The 17,130-nt window shown below is 42.0% G+C and overlaps 1 pseudogene; it reads right to left on the bottom strand.

Moving 5' to 3' along the window:
- Positions 1 to 9,410: 9,410 nt before the first annotated feature.
- LOC118847306 lies at positions 9,411 to 14,954 on the bottom strand (annotated as a pseudogene).
- Positions 14,955 to 17,130: the final 2,176 nt, after the last annotated feature.

The raw sequence follows: 17,130 nt of genomic DNA, 5'->3' as shown, positions 1-17,130 counted from the left end.
GCTGTGTGTGTATACACCCCTTAGCACCTCCTGGAGGGTATGTTTCAAGTGACTGGTGAAGAACTGGTAGACTAATATCATAGGGACATTGTGAGAGGAGTCCTGCTTTGTGCTGGCATATGAAAGGGAGTCTATCTCCAACTTAGCACTTCCTTCCTTCCTTCCTTCCTTCCTTCCTTCCTTCCTTCCTTCCTTCCTTCCTTCCTTCCTTTCTTCTTTCCTTCCTTCCTTCTTTCCTTCCTTCCTTCCTTCCTCCCTCCCTTCCTTCCTCCTGAGAGCACAACATAACTAAGAATAAACCTAGATCCTAGGGAAGTATGCCCCTTCTCCACCTGGACCCATTAATAATGGCTTTCTTGAACCAAGGTACATGGACCTCTTCAGCAATGAAAACAGAGTTCCTGACTCCAGTCTTGGAATAGCAGTCTGTAGTAGCAATTAGATTTGAAGATCTTTCCCACCCATTAATAGGTCATGTGACCTGCTTATGTCACAGGAAGCCTAAGTTACATGTAGCGGGAGGAGCTTCCTGACAGGAAAAGGAAGTTATATCACAGGCAATGCAGAGAGAGAGAGAGAGAGAGAGAGAGAGAGAGAGAGAGCAGTTATGGCTGCTAATGGCTGCTAATGGCCACCCTCATGATTGTTAGAGCTGAACAGGCTGACTTAGCTGTACTGTGAGTTTGTCTTTGGGGAGACCCCAGCAGGGTGTTGGAGAGGCTATGATATGGTGTTTTAAGTTCCTTGCTGTTATGATAAAGTGGGTTGACTGGCTGTGGGAGCTGAACATTTGGTTATGGGATATGGTTTTCTGGTGTCTGAATAAATGTTATACTTCTTTTACCTTCTTTATGGAGAGTCTCTCATACTTTGTGATACCAAACTACATGGGCATATTCACAATTATCATTGATGTTATGTTTATTGCCTTACTGATACACAGTCTTAACTATAGTGTCAATTACACAATAGGCCTGGAAGAGGAAGTACCTGGTCCAAATGGTAAGTTCCAGAGGAAGAGACATTTCCTAGATAGTGTGATCCTGGAATTCATCTTTTTAGCAGAATAGGGGTTGACTGTCTGGCAACTCAAAGTCTGACAATTTAGAATCCAGCCTTCTATTGGAAAAAGGGGAATTTCTCAGCATTCCTGAGGAATGACAACCTCTTGAGCTTTTCTTCAAGGGGATCATGCAAGGGACTAAAAATGGAGGATCATATGTGGGGTTGGAGAAGATCCTTGGACTTTGCCTTCTTCTTTGAGTCATTCAAATGAGGGATGGATTCTGATCTGATATTGACTGTTTGGAAGCCCCAAGCAAGTTTCCCTTAGAGAAGGATCTAATCCAGAGGGTAGTACTATGAGGATGGGGGACTGAATGCATCTGTATGGAAAGCAGGACTCACCAGTGTATTGGAAGTTATCCTACTAAAAGTCTCAGATTTGTTTCCTTTTGGAGCGGATTCCAAATCACAAGATGATGCTAAGTATGGAGGACTTTAAGACAATGTGGAAAGTAGGACTCACGGAAAATGAAGGAACATTATGTTGAATTTCTAAGGGCTATTGGGCTTTTTATGTGTTTTGCTTCATTGATTATGGAATACTGAGAGCAATTTTATGTGTTATTATTTACAGTTTCCTTCCATAGAATAAAGGCTGTCCTGTGCCTGATATCTTTGTTAACTTTGTACATTCATTTCTAAAAAAACACTTTAAAGTTTCAAAATGCTTTTCTCACAATAACCCTTTTAGTGCAGTGCCTGGCACACAGTAAGCACTTTATATTGTTTATTAAGAGATTGCAGTAGTTTACATTTTGCAGATAAGGAAACCTACTCAAAGTGGTAATATGACTCTAACAACTAGAGTTAGAGCCAATCCTACATATCTCCTGACTACAAATCTAGCATTTTTATCACCATATTGGAGAAGAAGAGTCATCAAAGAAGTCAAAAGAACATTGGATAGAGAATTAGGAGAACATGGTGGTTATGAAGCCAAAAGTAGAAGAGAATATTCTGAAGAAGGTAATGAGTGATGGATATGTGACAGACAGATCAACCAGCAAACTACTATAATAATCTAGGCATGAGTTAATGGAGGAGGTCAGTTGTTCAATTGTGTCCAATTTTTTGTGATCCCATTTGGGATTTTCTTGGCAAATATACTGGAACAGTTTATAATTTTCTTCTCCATCTCATTTTACATATGAGGAAACTGAGGTAAACAGGGTTAAGTGACTTACCTTGGGTCATACAGCCAGTAGGCATCTGAGGCCAGATTTGAACTCAGTTCTTCCTGACTCCAGGCCCACGCTTTATTCACTGTACCCTCTAACTGCCCTAAAAGCAATAGGTCATGGGAAATGAGTAGGTAGAAGAAATGAGAAGTTAGGGTGTTTGAAGGAGTATCAACATGTAAATTGAAGTCCCTAAATATAAGGGCAGGAGTTGGGGAAGAGAGAGAGGATAGTGAGCCAAGTACTGAACTCATTGAGGAAAGAAGAGGAGTGTACTGGAGGTCTGTAGGCAACAGCTACCAGGATTTGGATTGGATAGTAGACGTATATTGTGTGGGCATCTAAGGAGGAGACAATTACTGAGTGATAGTGGTAGGGGGAGAACCTGGAAGTGGCAATGGAAAATAAGGATTATTTTGATTCTCCCACCTTTGAAAGGGTGACTAGGGAGGCTGTGTTGTCAGGAGGGAGCCAGGTCTCAGTGAGAGCCAGAAGATGAAAGGAGTGGGAAAGGAAAAAATTTAAGGTGAAACAAAGTTTGCTACTTATGGAGTAAGCATTTCAGAAGATGTAGTGGAAGGGGTGGGTAGCATTTCAGTTTGGATGGGACTTTGGTGTTGAGGGGGATGGAGATAAGGAATCAGGTAGAAGGAGATGGGTAATGGAATTTGAGGTCCAGAATCACTGGGATGAGAAGTATATGACCAAGTGGGAGTTGGTTAATCATTAAATGAAAAATTTAGAAAGATTTTCAAAGTTAATAGTATTATAACCTAAAGGGTGGAGTCCTTTCTGGAGCAGATCAGAAAGAATCAAAAACTTGGAGGAGGAGTGGTAATGCTCTCCTTCCCCAAGAGAGGGGACCAGGTTGGAAACTTGATGAAATGGCACCCTCTCCTCTTACCTTAGTAATGGGCATCTGCTAATTTACATAGCCCCTTTAATCTTTCTCTCAGCCTTTGGATTTACATATCCAACTGTCTGTGTCCTGTGGTTAGGGCCTCCTATAGAAGATACCAGTGAGACATCATTCACAAGGATGTCCCGCGTGCATGCCTATCATAGTATCACTCACATCTTTTCCATTCTCCCTAGGCCCTCATTATCATGATCTGTTTTTACAGTAGTCTGTCATAGGTCTTTTTACATCTCTTTCCCCATGTGTCCCCTTCCAATCCAAATTTGACACACTCCTAGACTGGCTATTCTCCTTGTCAGAGGAAGCCTGGCATAATGGAAAGAATACTAGAGTAGGAATTGGAGGACCTGGATTCAACTCCCCATTCTGTCACTTGCTGTCTGATGACCTTGGGCAAACTACTTAGCATCTCTGGGACTCAGTTTCTTCATTTGTAAAATGAGGGCTTTGAATTACATTGATGACTTCTGAGGTCCTTTTCAGTCCTGAATCTATTACCTAAGTTCCTTTAATGGTTCCTCATGGTTATTTGTCCTTCAAAAGAGGACCAATGACAGCATGGGATGACATCTTAACTAAAGCATGAACTGGATTTAAGTGAAGCAGGACTGCACAAAGATGTCAGCCTCTCTCTTTCTGAGTCATTGAATTCTGACGGCCAGACAAAAGTCAGGATGATCATCTATGACCCAGGATTCAGTGGATGACCTTGGCAACTTTGATGTCTGACCAAGATCTAGACATTCCATAGCACTTGCTTCAGCCACCTTCATGGATGTTGGAACAAATTGTTCTCATCCACCCATTCCACCAGGGGAAGTCTTCACATGTTTGGGGTAGACATTCCCATAACTCACCAATGGATTTGAGGCCCCTCAGTTACCCTCAACCTGATTTAGCCCATCTGCTAAGAGGGTTAACTGGGGTGTCACCACTGAGCATGCTACAGATTCTTGGAGCCACAGGTGATATTTGGGTGAAGGTGAATACCAATGGTGGATAAGCAGCCCTAAAAATGGCTTGGCAGGCCTCACATCAGAGATGCTAGTCCTCCTTGAACACCCCATACACCGCAAGTTCCCTATTGCCATTGACTTGTTTTTCATGGTTTTCTCGCATCCTTCTTATTTCTCTTCCCAATTTTTCCTCTACTTCTCTAACTTGCTTTTCCAAATCCTTTTTGAGTTCTTCTATGGTCTGGGGCCAGTTCATGTTTTTCTTGGAGGCTTTGGTTGTAGGCTCTATGACTTTGCTGTCTTCTTTAGGCTGTATGTTTTGGTCTTCTTTGTCACCAAAGAAAGAATCCAAAGTCTGAGACTGAATCTGGGCGCGTTTTCACGTCCTGGCCATATTCCCAACCAACTAACTTGACCCTTGAGCTTTTCAGTGGGGTATGACTGCTTGTAGATTACAGAGTTCTATGTTCTACGTTTGGGGGGGAGGTGCCAGCTCTGTCAGAGCCGCACTCCTCCTTCCCCAAGGACCCCCAGTCCAGACTGGGCTCAGATCTTCGGCAGGCTGTGCACCCCTGCTGTGATCCGCCACTTAATTCCCCCCACCAGGTGGGCCTGGAGCCGGAAGTAACAACAGCTGTAGCTGCCCCACCTCCGCTGCCCCCGGGGCTGGAAGCCGAACCGCGAACTCCTTCCACTCCCGCAGCTTTTCCCACTAACCTTCTCCGCAGTCTTTGGTGTTTGTGGGTCGAGGGGTCTGGTAACTGCTCACGTATTCAGGGCGCTAGGGCCCCCTCCGCCCGGCTTCCGGTCTGGATCGTCCACGCCGCTCAGGCTGGGCTCTGCTCCACACCGTTCCCAGCTCCCAGCTCCCAGCTCCGTGTGGAATAGAGCTCACCCAGAGACCATCCGGGCTGTCCTGGGCTGGAGCCCTGCTTCCCTCTGCTGTTCTGTGGGTTCTGCCGTTCTAGAATTGGTTCAGAGCCATTTTTATAGGTTTTTGGAGGGACTCGGGTAACGGAGCTCACTCTAGTCCGTGCTTACCAGCCGCCATCTTGGCTCCGCCCCCCCCATTGCCTATCAAGTTGAAGAAGCGAATGGCAAATCACTGCAGTATCATTGCCAAGACAATCCCATGGACAGTATTGGGGTAACGAAGAGTTGGACACAACTGAACAACATTACCTAGCAAGTAAAGTTAAACTTGAGAGCCTGACTTTTGAGACAGCTGTGCTCTTGCTCAATTTTGCAAAGAAATCTCATATTACTCTTTTCCACATCCTCTATACAAGAGCTCTGGCCAACTATATATCTTGTATAGATTTCATGCTTTCCTATAGACATGCTTGTGTGGGCTTTTCCCTTTAAGCTTGGAATGCCTTCTCCTATTCTGCCTACACAATTCCTTATTGAGTCCTTTTCAGTTGTGTCTGACTCTTTGTGACCCCATTCAAGGTTTTCTTGGCAAAGATACTGGAGTCATTTGCCATTTCCTTTTCCACTTTGTTGTGGATGAGGGAACTGAGGCAAACAGGGTTAAGTGATTTGTCCAGAGTCACATAGCTAGTAAGTATCTGAAGCCAGATTTTAACTCAGGTCTTTCTGATTCCAGCTACCCATTCTTTAAAAACCAACTCAAGGGGTGGAGCTAAGATGGAGGCTGTAAATCAGGGACTTGCTTAAGCTCTCCACCAAATCCCTCCAAACACCTGTAAAAAATGGCTCTGAACAAATTCTAGAGCTGCAGAACCCACAAAATAGCAGAGGGAAAGAGGTCTCTAGCCCAGGAGAGCCTGGATGGTCGCCAGGAAGGGTCTATCACACGGTGCTGGGAGCAGAGAGCAACCCAAGGTGAGCCACACCAGGACAGACCAGACCGGAAATCACCCAGCCAGAACAGACCATGAATCATTGAGCTGTGGCAGTTACCAGACTTCTCAACCCACAAATGCCAAAGAGCAGGTTAGTGAGAAACTGAGGGATCGAGTTCAGAGCGTTCCAGCCACCAGCCCTGGGGGTGGCAGAGGTGGTGCTGTGATGGCGATGGCCGCAGCAAGAAGCTCCTGAGGCTGCCTCCAGAGCTCCAGCATCAGCTGTTTCCCAAGTCCCTGGCTCACATGGTGGGAGGAATATAGAAGTGGATCAGAGCAGCAGTGCAACAAGAGCTTTGTGGGCACAAAGGCAGGTTCTCTTGCTGTGCCCTGCTTGGATCTGGATTATGGTCCTGGCTGGTGGTTCTTGGGGGAGGAGGAACGCTGCTGTGACAGAGCCTGGGGTGACGGTGGAATAGAAGTAGCTCTGAAAACAGCAGTGCTTGGACCCTAAAGCTTGGGACAAAGTACTCTCTACTCTACAAGCAGTCATATGCTGACAAAAAGCTCAAGGGTCAAGTAGTTGGCTGGGAACATGAACAGGCAGTGAAAACAAACTCAGACCTAAACTCAGACTCAAATCGAAACTCTAGATTCCTTTTATGGTGACAAAAAAAAAATCAAATCAAACAGCCAGAAGAAGTCAACAAACCCAAAGAGCCTACATCAAAAGCCTCCAAGAAAAATATGAATTGGTCTCAGGCCATGGAAGAGCTCAAAGAGCATTTGGAAAAGCAAGTAAGAGAAGTAGAGGAAAAATTGGGACAAGAAATGAGAGTGATGCAAGAAAACCATGAAAAACAAGTCAATGACTTGCTAAAGGAGAGAATAGACTAACCCAAATGGCAAAAGAGCTCCAAAAACCCAATGAGGAGAAGAATGCCTTGAAAGGCAGAATTAGCCAAATGGAAAAGGAGGTCCAAAAGACCACTGAAGAAAATACTACCTTAAAAATTAGATTGGAGCAAGTGGAAGCTAGTGACTTTATGAGAAGTCAAGATATTATAAAACAGAACCAAAGGAATGAAAAAATGGAATACAATGTGAAATATCTCACTGGAAAAACCATTGACCTGGAGAATAGATCCAGGAGAGAAAATTTAAAAGTTATTGAACTACCTGAAAGCCATAATCAAAAAAAGAGCCTAGACATCATCTTTTAAGAAATTATCAAGGAAAACTGCCCTGATATTCTAGAACCAGAGGGTAAAATAGAAATTGAAAGAATCCACTGATCACCTTTTGAAAAAGATCCCAAAAAGAAAATTCCTAGGAATATTGTCCCCAAATTCCAGAGTTCCCAGGTCAAGGAGAAAATACTGCAAGCAGCCAGAAAGAAACAATTTAAATATTGTGGAAACCCAATCAGAATAATGCAAGATCTAGCAAGTTCTACATTAAGGAATCAAAAGGCTTGGAATATGATATTTCGAAGGTCAAAGGAGCTAGGATTAAAACCAAGAATCACCTACCCAGCAGAACTGAGTATCATGCTCCAAGGCAAAATATGGATTTTCAATGAAATAGAGGACTTTCAAGCTTTCTCAATGAAAAGACCACAGCTAAATAAAAAATTTGACTTTCAAATACAAGAATCAAGAGAAGCATGAAAAGGTAAACAAGAAAGAGAATTCATAAGGGACTTACTAAAGTTGAACTGTTTTGTTTACATTCCTACATGGAAAGATTATGTGTGTAATTCATGAGACCTTTCTCAGTATTAGGGGAGTTGAAGGGAATTATACATATATATAGACAGAGGGCACATGGTGAGTTGAATATGAAGGGATGATATCTTAAAAAATGAAATAAATTGAAGGGGTGAGAGAGGAATATATTGAGAGAGGGAGAAAGGGAGAGATAGAATGGGGTAAATTATCTCACATAAAAGTAGCAAGAGAAAGCAGTTCTGTTGGAAGGGAAGAGGGGGCAGGTGAGGGGGAATGAGTGAATCTTACTCTCGTCGGATTCAACTTGAGGAAGGAATAACATACACACTCAATTGGGTATCTTACTCCACAGGAAAGTAAGGGGAAGGGCATAAAAGGGGGGATAATAGAAGGGAGGGCAGATAGGGGGAGAAAGTAATCAAAGGCAAACACTTTTGAAAAGGGACAGGGTCAAGGGAAAAATTGAATAAAGGGGGACAGGATAGGATGGAAGGCAACAGAATTAGCCTTTCACAGCATGAGCATCGTGGAAGTGTTTTACATAATGATACCTATGTGATCTATGTTGAATTGCTTGCCTTCCTAGGGAGGGTTGGTGGGAAGGGAAGAGGGGAGAGAATTTGGAACTCAAAGTTTTAGAAGCAGATGATCAAAAAAAAAGTTGTTTTTTGCATGCAGCTGGGAAACACAATCTATCCTGCCCTACAAGAAAGTAAGAGGAAAGGGGATGGTGGGGGAGTGGGGTGACAGAAGGGAGGGCTGACTGGGGAATGAGGCAATCAGAATATATGTCATCCTGGAATAGGGGGAGGGTAGAAATGGGGAGAAAATTTGTAACTCAAAATCTTGTGGAAATCAATGTTGAAAACTAAAACATTAAATAAAAATGATAAAATTTAAAAAAAAACCTCAAATTCTACCTCCAGAAAATCTTCATAATCATCATCCTCCTGGTTTACATTTCTTTATCTCAGACCTCACATAGCACTTTGTATCTCTCTTTTATACTTGTGTATTCTTTTGTATTTGTAGAAAACTTATTTGGATGTATTTTATTTTTTCACTGAATGGAAAACTCCACAAGGTTGGGAGCCAGCTCAGATCAGATTGTAAGCTTCTTGAGGTTAGGGACTGTCTTTATTTTATTTGTATCCCCAGCTCTCAAGCAGAGTACTCAACACATAGTAGGTACTTAAAAAAATATTAATTTTATTGTATTGTATTTAAATGTTGCTTCTTTACCAGCTTTTAATACTCTAGGCATTTAATAATGAATGTTTGTAGAACTAATCCAGTCATACGAGCCTAGAGCTAGAGTTTAGATGGATTTTAGAAGTCAGCTAGCCTAGGGAAGAGATTAAGTGACTTGCCCAAGCTCACATAGTAGTAAGTATCAGGGGTGGGATTTAAACCTAGGTTCTGGGTCTCCAGAGTCAACCTTCTTCCCACCAAACCACCTCTTCAATGTCTATTCAGAATGTGCAACAAGCTAGTGAGAACAGGGCAGGGTTAGAGGTATGGTAGGAGAAGGAAATGAAGTTATTTTGTTCTCTTCTCCAATTTATTAAAGAAGGAACCAAGATCATTGTGATGTCAAGGATAGGTGTTATAGAGCAAGGAGGGCTGATGCTTAATATCTAGGAAGTTGAATAAGAGAAGGAGGGAAGGAGGAGAGCAGAAGTGATGCCAGCCTTAAGCCAGCCTACACAGGGGCAACTTCAGAGAGGGGCTGGCAGGCTGGTCCCAACTCTTCTTTATCCTACTGACTGCCAGGAAGTAGGGGAGGCAGAGGCAGCCAGCTGTGGCATGATCTGCAAAGTGTAGGTTGCAGGCTCTCCAGCACTGGAGGGAGAATGAGGAGAAAGTTCCCGGGCCCAGGGGTCAAGGAAAGAATGGGAAGGGACTGAGGTGGAGGAGGCTGTTTGGGGGACTTCTTCTGGGGTAGGGGATGCTGTTTAAGGGAGTTCTGATTGGGAGGACATGGGGAATAGGCCCACCAGACCCAGCAGTCACAAACAGAGCAGACCAGTGGAGAGAGATTTAAGACATGGGACATGACTGCAGGATAATTCCGGTCCTCCGGCGGTGAACCTTGATGAGCCCTCCTCTAGCCCACCATGGTGGGCAGGGTATTCCCTGGTCCAGACCCAATGGGATGATTCTTTGGCCATGACCTCTTCACAATAGTGCCAGCTCACAGCTGCCAGGTAGCCCACCCATGCACACAGCTAGTCACTCTGACACAGGAACTGCCTATCACCTTCCACCACCCTCAGCCCAGGCCTGGCCCAGGGCAAAATGTCATACTTGGGGTCCTCCCAGTTTTCCTCCATGTCATTTGCTAAGAAGAGGTCACTATGGGTATATTCATTGAGCTGCAGGCCAGCTCTTTGGAAATAAATCAAGGGTCATTGCCAGGAGATACTTAGAGATTTGAAAACTTTCTACTTTATGTGTCAGGCACTATGCTAAGAGGTGGGAATACAGAGAAAATATAAAGACAGTTCTTGTCCTGAAAGAGCTCACAATCTAATGGGAGAGATAAATAAATATACATAAACAAGTTATATATGGGATAAATGTGAAATAATGAACAAAGAGAAGGCACTAGAATTAGGAGGGGTTCGGAGAAGCTCCCATTAAAAGATGGGACTTTAGCTGGGACTTAAAGAAGCCAGGGAAGCCGGTAGGCAGAGATGAGGAGGGGGAGCATTCCAGGCTTCAGTGACGGCCACAGAAAATGCTCAGAGACTAAAGATTAGGTCTTCTTTTTACTGAAACATCAAAGAAGCCAGAGGGCCTGGATCAAAGAGTACAGTAACATGTTAGAAGACTTGAAAGTTAGGAGAGGGCTAAGTTATGGAGGGCTTTGAATACCAAACAGAGCATTTTGTATTTGATCCTGGGGGCGATAGGGAGCCAATGGAGTTTATTGATTAGAAGGGTGATGAGGTCAAACCTACATTTTAGGAAAATCACTTTAGTGACCAAATGGAGGATGGATTGGAGTGGGGGAGGCTTGAGGGAGGCAGACCCCAGGGTATCACTATAATCTAGGCAGGAGATGATGAGGTCTTTCATCAGAGTGGCAGTAATATTTGAGGGAAGAAAGAGGCATGTTCAATAGATATTGTGAAAGTGAAATTGACAAGCCTTGGAAAAGATCGGATATGGGGCGTGGTAAGAGATACTGAGGATCTGAGGATAGCCCCTAGTTTGGGAGCCTGAGGGACTGGAAGGATAGTGTTGCCCTAGGGAAGGTAGGAGGAGGCAAGAGTTTAGAGGGAAAGATAATGAGTTCCATTTTGGACATGTTTAATTTAAGATGTCTCCTGGATATCGCATCCAGAGATGTCTGAAAGGCAGTCTTCTTGACTTCAGGGTTAGCACTCTATCAACTTTGCCATTTAGTTGTTCAGTCAGTCCTTTTAGTTCTGTCCGATTCTTTGTGACCCTATTTGGGACTTTCTTGGCAAGGACACTGGAGTGGTTTGCCATTTCCTTCTCCAGATCATTTTACAGATGAGGAAACTAAGGCAAACAGGGTCAAGTGACTTGCCCACGGTCACACAGCTAGTAAGAGTCTGAGACCAGATTTGAACTTAGGAAGACAAGTCTTCCCAACTCACTTCACCACCTAGCTGCCTCTAAAGTGATACTACATCAATGATGAGGTTCACTGATTTAGAACTAAGTGCATCGTCAAGGGGAATTCCTAAGTTAATAGCAGCTAATATTTATATAATGCTTACTAAGGGTGAGGCGCTGTGCTAAGCACTTTACAATTATTATCTCACTTAATCCTTGGACAACATCCTCGGGAAGCAGCTATTATTATCGTCTGCATTTTATACTTGTGGGGCAGCTAAGTGGTGCAGGGGATAGAGTGCCAGGCCTGAAATCAGGAAGATTCATATTCCTTAGTTTAAATTTGGCCTAGACACTTACTAACTGCATGACCCTGAGCAAGTCATCTAATTCTGTTTGCCTCAGTTTCTTCATCTGTAAAATGAGCTGGAGAAGGACATGACAAATGACTCCAGCATCCTTGCCAAGAAAACCTCACATGGAGTCACGAAGAGTTGGACACAACTGAAGAACAAAATTTATACTTGAGGAAACTGAGGCAAACGGTGATTAAGTGACTTGCCCAGGGTCACACAGCTAGGTCTTCCTTATTCTAGGCCCAGTACTCTATCTACTGTGCCACCCAGCTGTCAATATTTCATTGCTGATAAAGTTTGGTGGTGGTGTTATTGGGTTATTTCAGTCATGCCTAACTCTTTGTGACCCCATTTGGGGTTTTCTTTGCAAGGATACTGGAGTAGTTTGCCATTTCCTTTTCCGTGTGTGTGTGTGTGTGTGTGTGTGTGTGTGTGTGTGTGTGTAGTAACTTGGGTGTGAGAGATATTACTCATGAAATTATTTGATGAAAAGTCACCAAGATTGAACCCAGTCTGTCCGAGTTCAGATCTGTCACTTACTAGATGTTGGGGAGACATCAACAAAAAGGAAACAATCCCTCGCCTAAAGAGCTTATACCCTGTGGGGTGGGGCAATACATATACCCAAATAGATAGCATGTTCCTAATAACCATGCCCAGCAGAAACCTAGAACTGCTGCTCCTGGCTGTACAGAAAACCTTATTTGCCTTTCTTTCTTTTCATTGACCTAATTAGGTTTTGTGCAACTCTGCCTCACTTAAAATCAACTCACACAGGAGTTGAGACATCACCCTGTGATGTCATTGGTCCTCTTGGAAAAGGAAGGACAAATAAAAACAAGACCTAATCTAATCACCAGACCCTGGGACCTATAGGCCTATTTTAATTTATATGGCTAATTTAATTTATTTCAGGCTTCTTATGGCAAGTAGAAGACCTCATTGTGTTCTTATGCTTCCCTCTTGAGCTTTCAGAGGTAAAACACACAAAGAACTTCTAGTGTAATGGGTTTGTTTGACTCAGAGTATGCTGCTTTGGTAGTCCCTCATTAAAGGATTCCAAAGTAATTAGATATCCAAGCACTGAGTCTCCTTCCTCCCCCTCCTTCCTCTGTGTCTTCAGGAAATAAAATATACTGATATCATTCTTGATAGCATCATGCATGCAACTTATATTCTCAGACTTCAGATTATTTTCAAAGTGAAAGTAAAACAAAAATATTTTGCTTTTCATGAAGATAGAACCAAGTCCCAGGCAAAAAGTGACTGACCATTTTGTTGTTGGTTAGTTGTTCTTCAGTAGTGTCTGACTGTTTATGACCCCATTTGGGGTTTTCTTGGCAAAGATACTGGAGTGGTTTGCCATTTCCTTCTCCAGCTCATTTTACAGATGAGGAAACTGAGGCAAACAGGGTTAAGTGACTTGTCCACAGTAACACAACTAATAAGTGTCTAAGATTGGCTTTGAACCCAAGTCTTCCTGACTCGAGGTCTGGTGCTCTCTCCACTGCGCCACCTAGTGACCATTTCATTGTTTCTGAATCTCACTAGGAGGAAGAGGTCATCTTTTCGTACATAGCATCGTAAAGTTTCAGAATTGAAGGGAACTTCCAAGGTCATTCAGGCCAATTCCTTTGTTCTGTGGATCAGAGAATAATTGTTTGAGAACTAGTAGAGACCCAAGAAGTCATTTAGTCCAAATCCCACCCCCTCACCCCCCACTGCATAGATGAGGAAACTGAAATCCCAATTGAGCTAACGTCATATAGGAAGTATCAGCCCAAAATTTCAGACCCAGGTCTACTGCTATTCTTCTGTACCAGAGTCATCTTCAGTAGAATCAAAGGTGTTGGAAAGGATCATTCAGTTTATTGCCAGAATTCCTTTTGGGGGGGGGAGCAGCACAGAGCACTCTTTATTTTTTTAAAATAGTATTTGATTTTTCCCCCAATCACATGCAAAGACAATTTTTAGCATTCATTATTACAAGATTTCGAGTTCCAAATTTTTCTCCCTCCTTCCCTCCCCTCCCCTCTTTCAAAAATGGTAGGCAATTTGATATAGGTTATACATGTGCTATCATGTAAAACATATTTCCATATTAGTCACAGTTGTGAAAGAAGAAACAGAGCAAAAGGAAAAAAAACATGAAAAACAATAGAGCAGGTGACAAAAATGTTTCCATTTGCATTCAGAGTCCATCAGTTCTTTATCTAAAGGTGGATAACGTTTTCCTTCGTGAGTCCTTTGTACTTGTCTTAGATCACTGTGTTGCTGAGAAAAGCTGAGTCCTTCATAGTTGATCATCACCCAATGTTGCTGATACTATGTACAATGTTTTCCCGGTTCTGCTCATTTCATTCTGCATCACTTTGTACAAGTCTTTCCAGGTTTTTCTGAAATCTGCCTGTTCATCATTTCTTATTGCACAATACTATCCCATTGCATTCATATACCATAGCTTGTCCAGCCATTCCCTAATTGATGGACCTCCCCTCAATTTCCAATATTTTGCCGCCACAAAAAGAGCTGCTAGAAATATTTTTGCACATGAAGGTCCTTTTGCCTTTTGTATGATATCTTTGGGATACAGACCTAGTAATGGTATTTCTGGATCAAAGGGTATGCACAGCTTGGTTGTCCTTTGGGCATAGTTCCAAATTGCTCTCCAGAATGGTCGGATCAGTACACAACTCCACCAACAGTGCACTAGTGTCCCAATTAATTGCCAGGATACTTCTTGGTGCTCATTTAGTATTCTGAGAATTCAATCAAGGGGCAGCTAGATAGCACAGTGGATAGGTAGCACACTGGCCCTGGAGTTAGAAAGACCTGAGTTCTAATTTAGTCTCAGATACTTGCTAGCTGTGTGACCATGGGCAAGTCACTTAACCTTGATTGCTGAGAGAGAGAGAGAGAGAGAGAGAGAGAGAGAGAGAGAGAGAGAGAGAGAGAGAGAGAGAGACTGAGAGAGAGAGAGAGAGAGAGAGAGAATACAATCAAGTATTGAGGTGCCCTCTATGTGCCAGGCATTGTGTTAGGTGCTGGGGATACAAAGATAAGAAATGAAACCATCTCTGTTTGCAAGAAACTTACATTCTAATGGGAGAGAAAACAAAGACATATAGGTATATACAGAATAAGTTCAGTAAGGATTAACATACATAAACAAAGTAGTTTGACAGGCATAGGGTGGATTTTATGTGCAAAGATGGTCCCTTTGCTGGAAGAGAAGGATCCAACTGGGTAGAGGCGAGGAAGAATTACAGTACAGGCAGAGGTGACAGCTACTGCGCAGGCATGCAGATGGGAGGCACAGTATCTGAAAGTTAGTTTGGCTGGAATGCACGTCATGTCGCGGAGTGGGGGAGGGGAAGGTATGGACAATGAGGCTAGAATGATAGATTGGGGCTAGGTGGTGAAGGGCTTTTAAAACTAAACAGAGGCACATCTATTTTATTCTAGCAGCAATAGAAAACCACTGCAATTGATTGAGCATAGCAGTGAAATGATAGACGAAAATGATCATGGCAGAGATATATTGGATGGACTGAAGTGGACATAGTCTTGAGACAGGGAGACCCTTCAGGAGGCTGTCGCGATAATCTAGGCTAAAGGTAATGGGGGCCTGAACTAAGTAGTAGTTGTATGAGTAACAGTAATGACAATAGCTAACACATATGGCATCTACCATGTGCCAGGCACTGTGCTCAGTACTTTACAGTTCTTGTCTCATTTGGTCATCACAACACTGGGAGGTAAGTGTTATTATGATCACCATTTTATAGATGAAGAAGCCGAGACAAGCAGAAGTTAAGTGACTTGCCCAGGGTCACACAGCTAGTAAATGCCTGAGGCTAGATTTGAACTCAGGTTTTCTTGAATCTAGGCCTGGTGCTCTATCCAATGACCCAACCAACTGATTAGATATATGGTGGGAGGGAGAGCGGGAGCAGCGGATAATGCCAATGTTATGAACATGGGATACTGGAAGAATTTTGGTGCCTCAAAAGAAGAGAAAAATTTGCAAGAGAAGTAAGTTTGTGGGGGAGAGATAATGAGCTCAGTTTTGGATGTATTTAACACCAATTGGTTTAACTGTCATGATCTTCTGAATCCATTGATCCCCCTCTAGCTAAATAGGATGAAATTGGTATTAAGGAAAGTAATAATAAAAGAATACTTGAATGGAAATAGTCAGGAATTTCTAGAATTACTAGAATCAACGATCCTCCGGGGCAAACAGAAGATAGAAATAATTTTTGTGAAACTTGCCTTAAACAAGCATGAAATAAAGGTCAGGAATAGAATTTATTACGTAAAAAAGCAGGGGTAGTAATCATGATCTCAAAGTTAAAGCTAAAATAGATTTAATCAAAAGAGAAAAATAGGGAAACTATACTATGTCAGCCATATTAATTAATAGTTTTAGACCAAATGAATAAACTAGACAGTATTAAAAATATTAAAGAATACCTGCCAAAACAGACACATGACTATAAAAATATAAACATAAAACACCTTTTATACAAAAGTTTTATACTTTTATACAAAAATAATTGAAGAAATATTCATTGTGCATGGGTAGGTAAAGCTAATATAATTTTAAAAATGACAATTTTACCTAATTTATTTATGTAATGCATCCCAATTTAATTACTAAAAAGTATCTTACTGAGTCAGAAAAAATAATAACAGCGTTTGTTCAGAAGGAACTTCAAGGACACTGGGGCAAAAAGATGTGAAGGAACTAGATTCCGTAGTATTAGACCTTAAACCATATTATAAAGTGAGAGCAGTGTTGAAGTGTAAAATAGATAATTTTGATTATTTCAAATTAAAATTTTCTCTTATAAATAAAACCTATGTAGCCGAGAATAGAGAGAATGCAGAAAATTAGAGGAAAAACACTTTCATAGATAGTTTTCTAGATAGAATATGATTGGGTCGGAATATCGTTGTGGTGTAGGAAATGATGAGCTAGTGGACTTAGAAAAATAGAAAGACTTGGACTTATGAAGGAAGAGAAACAGATGACAAGTAGAAATAAGCATAATATGGTCTTACATATATGTGTATGAGTGTATATGTGTATATATGTGTATGTTTATGGATATCTATGTATGCATATGTACATGTGTGTGTACACAGACCCAGACAGACACACATATCTGTGTGTATACACACGTATGCATGTGTACATACATGTGTATATGTGCTTAATTGTAGCCTTCGGGGGGAAGAAGGGGGAAAATATAAAGTAAAAAGTGCACAGCGGAGGAAAAGTAGACCTACAGGGAAGCAAAGAAAAAATGGACAGCTCTGGAGTATTTATTATGTAGGTTTTCTTGAAATGGAAATTTATTGTTTTATATTGAGTCCTCTCTTATGTTCTGCTGTTTACATGGCAATTTTTTTTTATTTTCTTATTATGTATTTAAGTTTAAAATAAATTTAAAAACTTAAAAAGAAATTGGTTTTAAGAGCCTCTACACAGGATAAAATGACAAATCAAACATGTCTGGCTTTA

The sequence above is a fragment of the Trichosurus vulpecula genome, chromosome 4, assembly GCF_011100635.1.
Source record: "Trichosurus vulpecula isolate mTriVul1 chromosome 4, mTriVul1.pri, whole genome shotgun sequence".
Taxonomy (NCBI): domain Eukaryota; kingdom Metazoa; phylum Chordata; class Mammalia; order Diprotodontia; family Phalangeridae; genus Trichosurus; species Trichosurus vulpecula.
This window is presented reverse-complemented; position numbering and strand designations above follow the sequence as displayed.